Raw genomic sequence first — 10,519 nt, forward strand, 5'->3', positions numbered from 1 at the left:
AAATTGAATAAAATAGAGCGAGCTCGTCGCATTGCAGGGGCGGCGAATCATGGGGAGGGGGGGGGGAGCTGGCAGCGTGATAGAAGTGTCCCCGATCTTTTGAGGTGTGGCAAAACTAACTTTTGCCCCCCCCCCCATCATTTCAGGTGGTCTAGACGGAGTCCACGAGTATGTGATAGTACTGGCTTACTGTATCCCCAAACCAAACTTGAAGGACCCATGTCTGGGCCCGAAGGGCTATCTTGAACCCAGAAGGGAATCGTTTCGAGTCCGCGAAGGGCCAATCTTAGGCTGGAAACGTTATATTTCGAGGCCAGAAAATATTCATGTCACTTCTGACGTGGTAGGGGCCCTCTCTGGTCTAGAAAAGGCTCTCGTAAGGTCAAAAAGGGTCCGTCTCAGGTCATGAAAAACGCCCACCGCAGGCTGAGAGAGGGCCCCTCTCAGCCTGAGAGGGGTCCTCTCAGGTCTGAGAGGACCCCCTCTCAGGCACGCCCTCTCAGGCGTTTAAGCACGCCTGAGAGGGGCTCTCAGGTCTGAAAAGGATACATCATAAATTTAGAAACGACTCGTCCCAAGTCAGGTAGGGACCCAGCAAGGCTGATAAATGGGGAACTTAATTTCAAAAGACTTATCTCATTGTTGGGATCTGGAAAGGGCCCAGCTCTGGTCCGGAATGGACTCATTGTAGGATCAGAAAGCCAGTGGTGGCATCCGCTGGGCAAACTGCCCTCGATGCATGAGGTAAAGGCCAACACAATATTTTGCCCCAGATTTCAGGTGGCCTAAATAGGTGGTCGGATTTGTGAAAGAGATTTGGCTATTATGTGTAATCACGGAAGGTATAGAGAGCCCATCTTGAAGGGAGTGCTCCACATTTGTCTGTGGTTTCGAACTGAAATAGTAATCTTGAAGATCACTTGGTGCAGCTTACAGCCCTGCCCTCCTTAAGGCTTAAACCGGTCCATTTTCTGAGCTAAAATCAAGCGAGGACTTGCGGGCTATTTCGGGGAAGAGTATTTCAAGGTCACCCAGGCGGCCATAACGCCGTAACAACACCATTCAGATTCTGCAATTCCGATAGCTATGAAGCGACCAGGGCCAAGAACAATGTAATCGTCGATTCGTTCATACGCGACGGTCGTGGGCACGATCTCCAGGTATAACTGACTCTCTGTCCAGATATAACTGTCAATTGCCTCTCTATCAATTGTGTGCAAAGTACGTTAACGGAATCAAACGCTAGCGTATTGAGGAGCATATTTACTCAATAGAAATATTGTGATGTCTAGAGCTTTCCGATCAGACTGAAAAGGCCCAATGTGGGCTCAAAAACCCGTTTCTGAACAGGGAATGCCCTTCATAAGCTCAGAAACGTCCGTGTCAGGCCTGGGTGGAGTTTATCGTGAACATAGAAAGGGCTCTCTCACGTCTGGAAAAGGCCTTTGGTAAGCCCAATTAGGACCCTTATTAAATTACAAAATGACACATTTCAGGCTGAAAAGTGAGCATGGATAACAGGAATCGCATTTCAGCCTTCCACGGGCTTCTTAAAGGTCTGAATAGGTCACTGACCTAACACAACCCAGGTGATCATTTCGTTTTAGGATCATACTGTCTAGCGTAATATTTGACGTTCACTGAAGTGCAAAAATCAAAGCGTTCTTGTATGATTTTGATCGCCATGACTTGTGAAAGGTCAAACAAGGTCACTTACCTTAACTGAGCACCAGTGACCTTTTCCTTAGAATACCTATCTAGGTTTTGAGTCACTTTGACACCAATTTGGAGCTTGACCTTATCTTAAGTATTTGATCTTATTTGACCCAAAGGTCTTGACCTAGGAACCTCAAACTTTGTCAAAGTAAGTTCACTTGCAGGTCAACACACCCTGTGAAATTATTGTCTTTAACTGTTTTGTATGCTAACAAGTGCCGTTAATCATGTTCAACAGCACAACTTTAACACACGCCTCTTGCTTTTATCGCGTACACCTGGCTGATAAGATGGAAGAGGAATTTTTGGCGCTCACCTTGTACTTTGCGCCATATGCTCCCAGAATGTTAGGATTAAGAACATTTTTTTTTGTGCTTCGGGTGTGGAAAATCCTCGGCATTAGCTGGCATAATGAATCCCAAACTACCGTCATTCTGGATTCTCCGAACTATTATGACACATTAATATGATTTTGTATTCGTATAGCACATTTTTCACTCTCGAGGCCCTAGTTTTCCGTTAAGATCCATGGGGATTATACAAAGATCACCTGCTCTCACAAAGAATCTTCACTTCCAGGTTTCGATACAAAAGCGTGCGGACAACCACGAATTCTTCGGTAAGTGGAAGAGGAGATTCACAGCATATCAGTCCATGGCAGTTGAGCTCACTTTATGATGAGAATGGGTCAGAAATGTATATTTTCATTTTATCAAACAAATACCTCCAGTCTGGTCGCCACGACAGCGTGTTCTTCTCGTCTCCGTACGTTGTCATTGAGGTGGGCCAAGGCGCTGTTATACTGCGTCATGCTGATTTTCCACTAACAGAGCCTCCAGAAAGCTACATTTGGCGCCGTATGCGGAAAACGTTCGAATGCAAGATATCGGATTAAATGAATGCAACTAAAACAGCGCATGAACCCCGTGAATTTTCAGGATAAAAAAGCGAAAACTGACAACGTGTTAGCACAGTGCTGATTAGTATTTCAACTGTAAAATTGTGTCAGAACTTGGAAGTTTTCATTCCCAGGAACGTCTTAGGTTCAATAAGAGCGCCAGAGCGGCGATTCACACCATGCGTCTTACGGTGACATTATGGGGACTTGGGCGCCATCCTGATGACTGCTCGCCTTCAGCGCATTCAAAAAGTCAGGGGCTGGTGTTGCATATGAAAAATTGTGAATGCTGCTCCCATACATTCTTTTTAATACCTTCCAAAAATCCTAGATTCAGACGTTTTTCAGATGTATTTCTCTTCACATTCCATGTACAGGTGTTCTTTCAGATATATTCGTTTTGAGTATTCTGATCGTTGTAGATGTTCGTCAATTCTAGATTTTAGAAATAAGAACTGTCTTTAAAAGCAAGAATGCAACACCGTTTAAGCCACCCTTGTTTCACATTTGCTGCCGTGATATTATTTTAAACAGGGGTGTAGCTTTCTATTCAGTTGGCGGGAGACTGAAGCCCCCCCCCCCCCCCTCTCCTCCCAACATGGGTTGCCGTCCCCCAGCTTTGGGAAGAAGGTGGGCAAAATGCGGGGTCCTCCTGAAATTCTTTAATCCAAAAGAGGCCTCACATGGGTCCAAAGAGGCCCTGCTTGCGAAATTTTTGGCCTGCAAAACACGGCCCCTCGCAGAGTTTTGAACTTCAATGAAGACCGTCTCGGGCCCGAGGGGCCACGCTTCTTTAGTGGCGTATTCAGGCTTTGTCCAGGACGGCACCAATCGAGCCATGTGGGTCCTTCCAGTCAAAGGGCTCCTTTTTGCCGTTGTTTTTCGTTTTGGTAAGTGTCTTTTTCTGAGAGTCTTGAAATCCGAGCAGCCCTCGCTTAAGATTCAGGTATTAAGACGATCTCCAGTGGAGCAAATACATAATAGAAATAGGGCTATAATTTTATAATTAGAGATACGTTGCTCGGCTTGGGATCCTGTTTTGATGGCTCAGGGGCCGTTTTTATGCTTAAGAAACCCTACGGGTGTCTTAAACTGGTAGAATTAGCGGGGAGGCACTCGCGATCTCCAGAAGCGGGGAATGGCTCTAAAGCCCCTTCAAAGCTCCCAATGACCACCCCACTGCGCCTCTTTAACTTTAGAGCACAAAAATCACATGCAGGCTTCTCCGGGATCCATGCGAGCATGGGCAGCAGCGGACGGTAAAAAGGGGTCGTCACAGGAAGCTCAGTCTCATGAGACAGGACCGTCGAAGGCATCCGGCTCTCTCTTAAGATTACTTTTAGGCTGCGCGCCTGCTCAGATCATGAGAAACTTGATTTATTACTTTTCATGGCTTGCCTATGTATCACAAATCTGGAAAGGCGATGCCAAAAGGTCGTGAGGCCATCTGGCAGCATTGTATTTCAATAAATCCTATTACGAGAACAATGACCTGCCCTTTGTCAGAGTACGTTGAAATACCTTGCCACATACAGCTTCACAACCAGGTGCCAAAGCTTTCAGGACCCTTTAAATTAACCTTACAGTGCCGTTGCGCCATGTGAGGATTTTCCATGTTTCGGTAGATGTCCATCTATGGTGCCAAAAATACCAAGTACGCCATGTCTCTGGCGATGAGACTTTTTTCTTGAAACGAAGAAAAGAAAAAGACTTTTGAAAAAAACTTTTTCTTTTTCTGAAGCTTGCAGACTTAGGTGGCGCTTGTATCTCAAATAAATGAACATGACAGCAATTCTATATATGTGTCTCAACAAATCCATGCATACCGCTTGCAAGAATATATCGCCTTCATTTAAGGGAGTGCAAATTGCCGGAGTCAAGCTTACTGTCTGGGGATCCAAAGTCCTATTCCTTTAGTTTCTTTCCGCTCCGTTGAACTCTTTTGTCGCCCGAAGGTGGAATACCCCGTCACAGACAGTGTAAGGTATGACGACGCAATCAAACAATGACGTATTCAAGGACATAATTACTAAACAGATAAATTGTGTTGTCCGAAGCCGTCTTTTTCACTTAAAAGTACACCAATGCTTATAAGTGAGGTTATTTCATCATAGCTCATGCTTGCTTCAGTATCTTAAAAATGTGGAATATTTTCTTTAAAGGGGTAGGGCACACTGGTTTTCGCCTGGTCGGCATTCAACCTTCCACATCTGTAAGGGCCCACCTCAAAGAGGGCTGTCCTGAGTGAGGCTTTGGGGAGCAGAGCAGGAGGGGCCAGGTGGCTAGGTCTCTTTGGTACAAAGATATTCCTCCTGAGGGGGGGGGGAGGAATCTCGGGTCCCCTGGTATTGGTTTGGGAGTAGTGGTAAGCGGGCACCTGAGTAGAAACATACCCATGAGCCAACCTACCTCTAACAGGGGTCCACTTCAAACGGGCCAGTCCTTGAAGCCAATCAGAACCTCTTCCAGACCCCATGCTGACGTAAGCTGATCAAACGAAGAGCGATTGGCTGACTTGCCTCATTCAGATCTGAGGGGGACCATATGGGACTTTCTCGAGCACCCGAATGGTCCTTTTCCATGGAAAGGCCTCTTGGGCAGAAAATGTGGCCTGAGAAGGGCAGTGAAGACTCAAACTGACTGCTTTGACCAGGGATTCCAATATAGCTTGTAGGAATAATTTCCCAGGAAAGGCCCGCAAAACGTCTTCTGAGAACCAACCCTACCCTAGAGTTGATCACTCGTGCTCGTCGCGATCCTATCTCTATTCCTGCCAGGTGACCACCAGAAGCTTTTTCCGCTAAGGTTCTTAGAACATTCAGAATGGAAACAGTATGCCCTGGGCTCCTTGGACATGGGCTCAAATGTGCCAATGGAGCGAAGGATGGATGGCGAACGGAGCGAGGGGAAGGATGTGGTGGCGATTGCCTCGTTGTTCATGAGATATTCCTTTTTGTACTCTCTCTTCTTTTCGGCCTTCGCTGGCTCTGTCATGAGATCAGTGCAGATCCTAGGCTCACTACCGTGATTTCGTCGAGGGGAGCACGCAACATTGTATGCGTGTCTGTAATTTGGGACCCCTCCGGTTGTCTCTTTCAGATCTGAGTGACATCTCGGAGGACTTTTTCGGCTATCCGAATGGTCTTTTTTCACGGAAAAGTCTCTTGGGAAGAAAATATTGCATCACATTGATCACTGCTCTCTGGAGCAGCCACGTGTTGCGAAGTTTCCTGTCCAAATTCCATAAAACCAAAACCAACCACCACCCATGCCATGACCACAATTTGCGGTTTCCATGAGGATTCTTGTAGCTTTTCCATGACCACAACTTGATTCGGAACCATTACCGATTAATTCATTCAACCTATTCACGGTAATACAGAAAAAAGAAACCAGAAACTGAAGTCTACATCAACCTAGAGAGATTCACATGATGGCAGATCATATTTACCTGGGCATCATCGTGCTCTTCATATCTCCGTTCGGAATTTTGCAAAATAGTGCATAGTAAACCAATGCACAACGCAATGACGCAGAAGCGTGCACTTAAGTGGATGACTTTGATGGTCCTCTCTCGCACAGTGGGTCGGCGTAGCACTGAAAAGTACGTAAATTTATTATCAGACGGTTCGAAAGCATTTTGCTCTTTACCATTGCGTCAACGCAGGATCGTTTATATCTTGTCACCTTTAGTCGCATGTGAGGTCCGCTTGCTGTGTCTGGACGTGACAAGTAAGCATACATAGCGTTCGTGTGTAACTATTCTAGACACGCAAGGTGTTGCATTAACCATTTTCAGACAAGTGTATAGCCTTCATTCGTGTTTAACCAGTAAACAATGTTGTCGCAAAGATGTGCAAACAGAGGGTGGTCGTTAACGGCATATCAGGAAAGCAATTCGGATATTCGATTCCAGTGAAACTGCTAAAAATCACAGAGCTGACAACATACGTAAATGGAAACACAGACTGACCACACTAAAAAGGCATGTCAAATGAACTACGGTATTTACCATTCGTTACAGATGCATTACATATTTTTTCAAGCTGCTAGCTTGTTTTGTGCATGCTCTGACATCAAAAGCAATGATTGTCGCAAATACAACTTTACAAAAAGCAGCATATATATTGATTGGCCGACTTGTTTGAATGAAAAGATACGAATGTGCATGACGCAAATGTGTAAAAACATATACCCCAGATTCTAGAACCAAGCCGGTTCTTCAGCTTACCGTATTCGGGCTCCATCATCAAGTGTCAGTGAATGACTCCTCTTGATGCAGTGATGTAAATAAAATGACATCATTTCAGGCATGATTAAGTCCCCAAAACTGCATCTGTGCCTTTCACGCATGATACTTGGGAGCATAGTGTCATCGGGACAGACCATGGCATACGCTCGTAAATTTACCGGCTAATTGGCATTTCATTGACGCTGGGATCTGTTACATTCTGATGGAGTTAAAGGCAGAGAAACGGAGCGACTCTGTGCCAGTTTCGTCATAAGTGTGATCAATGTGATGTGCGCGCCAGGTTCGTTGAATTTCGTAGTAAAGACGCATTATCTAACACAACGTATTCTCATGCCTTTTTGTGCTACGAACCTCCCACTTAATTACTGTGGTGGGATTTTTCGGCTTCCACGAAGAGCGCAGTATACGTATGTCTCCAATAGTATTTTCCAATTAGGTAACTAATAACTGATTATGTTAAACTTGAAATGATGATGACTAGCTGATCGCGGATTTTCCACCCAACTGAACTCAGCTTCTTAGGTTCAGCTTCGGAGTTGTCAACACTCCAAAATGCCTCTCTTTGGTATGATTGAAATGTGCAAAAACCTGAACCCGCTTACAACTTTTTGCAGTGCCGAGCCTGCTGTTCGTTCGAGTTTAGTTGGTTCGAAGGCCTGGTCGTTCATCATAGGCTTTCACTTTAAGTTCAATTTACCGCATGGTGTTATAAGTTGCATTTCAAACTTTTATAGGGTGGTGTTGCGTCCACGGCTGGTAAGGCATCTGTTTGCTCCAAAGACGAGATATATGAACTAACTGCAACTCTTTCCGACATGCATAAAAATCAGGGGTCCTTGCACCGTGAGGTAACAACAAGAATAACTATGACACTCTTATTTAAGAGCGTCCTTTGGTTGAAGGATGACATATTTTATGTCTTTTATACACTAAAGCCGCCTTCAAATTTTAAGTGTTTCATATATCCGAGACTAGTTGGCATGTGAAAGCTTTTATGATAATTGTGTTATCTTGCTGCAATTAGCACTTAGACGTGGTTGCGACTTTCTCCTATTTATGTGCCTTTTAGCATTCGTACTTAGAGCATGGCAATCAAAGTTCGAGCGCAGCTAACTGAATCAACAGAGTATGCTGAACGCGGCTGTACTTCTTACGTCCGAAATATGTTGGACGTAGGATGCAGCAGAAAAGCTCATCGCTTAACAACCTTTCGGCGTGAGCGAAATGATTTGCGTGTTTGCGGCTGTTTCAGCATCGCTGAGGCACAATGCTTTTGGTGCTACGGCACGGTAATGTGAGCCGTTTTTATGAACCCAATATTCCTTGAGGAGGGGTCTTGAATTTATTCCTTTCTTGAGTCGTCCTTATCTTATGATGACCTCATGTAGGGATGAGAACAACAGCTGCTACAGTAAGGGGGAGAGAGAGAGAGAGAGAGAGAGAGAGAGAGGGGGGGGGGGGGAGGGAGGGAGAGAGAGAGAGTCCTAAGAGCAGGGCCTACGCCAAGAAGTGGTTGTTCTGTGAGCCCACCCCTCACGGGTGTTGATTTGCATTATTTTGTGAGGGCCTCTCCCCCCCCCCCCAATGTTTGCTTGGCCCCACTAAATTTTTTGGCTGGAATGCTAAAAAGAGGGTAAAAGATGACCATAACACAAATACTATCTTCTTTGATCTGTCTGTGTAGTGGCGTCCTCGTGCCACTCTTGTAACAAAAAGTCATGGTTACTATCACCACGAGATACAAATCGTAACAGCTGAGCGGATAAACCATGCAAAAACTTCACATACCTAGCGCCGCAAGACATGCATGGTTTGTAAAGCTAAAGTGAAAGCTCTGGAATATGGGAATGACCTAAGCTCTTCATGGCTAACCCAGTCTCCCCCCCCTCGAGCAAACGCGTGCCGCCTGCCATGACGGCCACAGAAGAGCGCCATCGGCGCCCTAAGGTGGCCTCTAAAGGGGCGGCCTTTACGTGCCGATCAGAAGAGCCGTCTGCGTCGAGTGCCTGCTCCCTGGATACAACCCTGCATGACTTCTATGCTGCTTCAATTAAATACTTTTTATAATTATTTAAGGTGACTTGAGGTGAAAAGCATTCATTGCATTCAATCAAAATAAAGAGGCAAATCCGGCGAGACCAAACGGGGGAGTTTGTCCGGCCTTTGTTTTCGGCCCCCTATAGTTCATAAAATTGAGACCCCTGCCCCGCCCGCCCCTCCACTATTGAAAGAAAAATATGAGGCTAGCGGCATAATTTGGCGCCGCAGGGCAGCCCAGTTCAGGGCATCCTGGCACAGGGCATCCCAGTCGAGATCAAATTGCGAACGCCAAAAGCGCCTCGAAACCACCCCGCCAGGACAAGTGAATCAGAGTAGGCTCCTTAACCAACTGAGCTATCGGGACGGATGAAGTTTGTGGCTGAGGGTTTCGGAAAAGGTATGGCGAAACAGCTATGTTGGTGTCGCCAAATATCATTGAAATCAAGGACAACGCTTCATACAAATGGGGGATTTTGGGGAAAATATGGCAAAACAATTAAGTTGGCCATCACATAACATCAAACTCAGGACGGCACTTACTACAATGGTTAATTGCGGCTTGTCAGCTTGTGGTGGCTGGTCGGGCTGGCGAATGGTGTATGAGATGATGGCTAATGACTAATGCGGATATTTGTCTTGGCTATCATGAAGAAGACCGAGACCATTTTGGAGGGTTCCTGGGCAGGGCTCCGAATATTCCGGCAGGTTACACATGCCCTCCTCACTCCACCCAGCAGAGCATAAGCCTTTCGGTCGATGATAGCATACTTGCAGGGCCCCTGATTGAGCAAGAGTGCCCCGGGAAATTAGCATCAAGGTGTTTTAATCTGATAAAATAGGTATTTAGTGGCAGGAAAACATTCACAAATAAGTCAAGCAGTTTGAATGCCTGCTTTTATGTATTCCTGTCTCTCAGTTTGACACGTCATATATGACAGGGCACACGGATACCCTTGCGCTATTAACGTGTCACCCGTTTTTATTTTTTTTTTCTTCTGCTATCCTTCTGCTCGCTACATTTTGCTCACTGTCTGTGCGCTGCCGACGTTTCACCTCTTATCTGCAGCAGCCGTGCATGGGAGCCTGGTTCGTAGGTGTCTTCTCCATGAGGAGGAGAGCTGGTGATATGCCTGTTGCATCTATCGGAGTGGCTGGCGATTTAAGCCCGGTCGGGTGCGACCACGCTGCCGTACTACCCGTTTAGAGCAGTTCTCACTGCGCGTTCCGCCGCGCCGTTAGTTGAGTGTGTGCGAACGACCAGACAGTCTGTGGGTAAATCCTTATGCCGTTGTCAACTCCCTGCATTCAGGCGCTGTGAGCTGTGTTCCTCCGTCAGAGCTCAGCGTACCAGAAATACCGTTAAGAGGTTGAGAAGGCCTTCAGAATTTGTGGTTTGAGGGAGCTCTTGTATCTCTAGGTACGACTCAGGATACCCACTGTAACTAAGCAAGCCCTGCCGTCGTGGGAGAAAATGTCGCACGTTGCGACGTGCGACCATTGAGTTATTGGTACTACTGACGGCAAAAGCGGCTGCCTGTATTGTGTTGGCGCCTTCCTCTGCCAGAAGGTGAAGTACTCTCTTCAGTTCTTTGGGCATGTCGGCCACCAAACGC

This window comes from Pollicipes pollicipes, unplaced genomic scaffold (assembly GCF_011947565.3).
Source record: "Pollicipes pollicipes isolate AB1234 unplaced genomic scaffold, Ppol_2.1 Scaffold_6686;HRSCAF=7923_pilon_pilon_pilon, whole genome shotgun sequence".
NCBI lineage: Eukaryota > Metazoa > Arthropoda > Thecostraca > Pollicipedomorpha > Pollicipedidae > Pollicipes > Pollicipes pollicipes.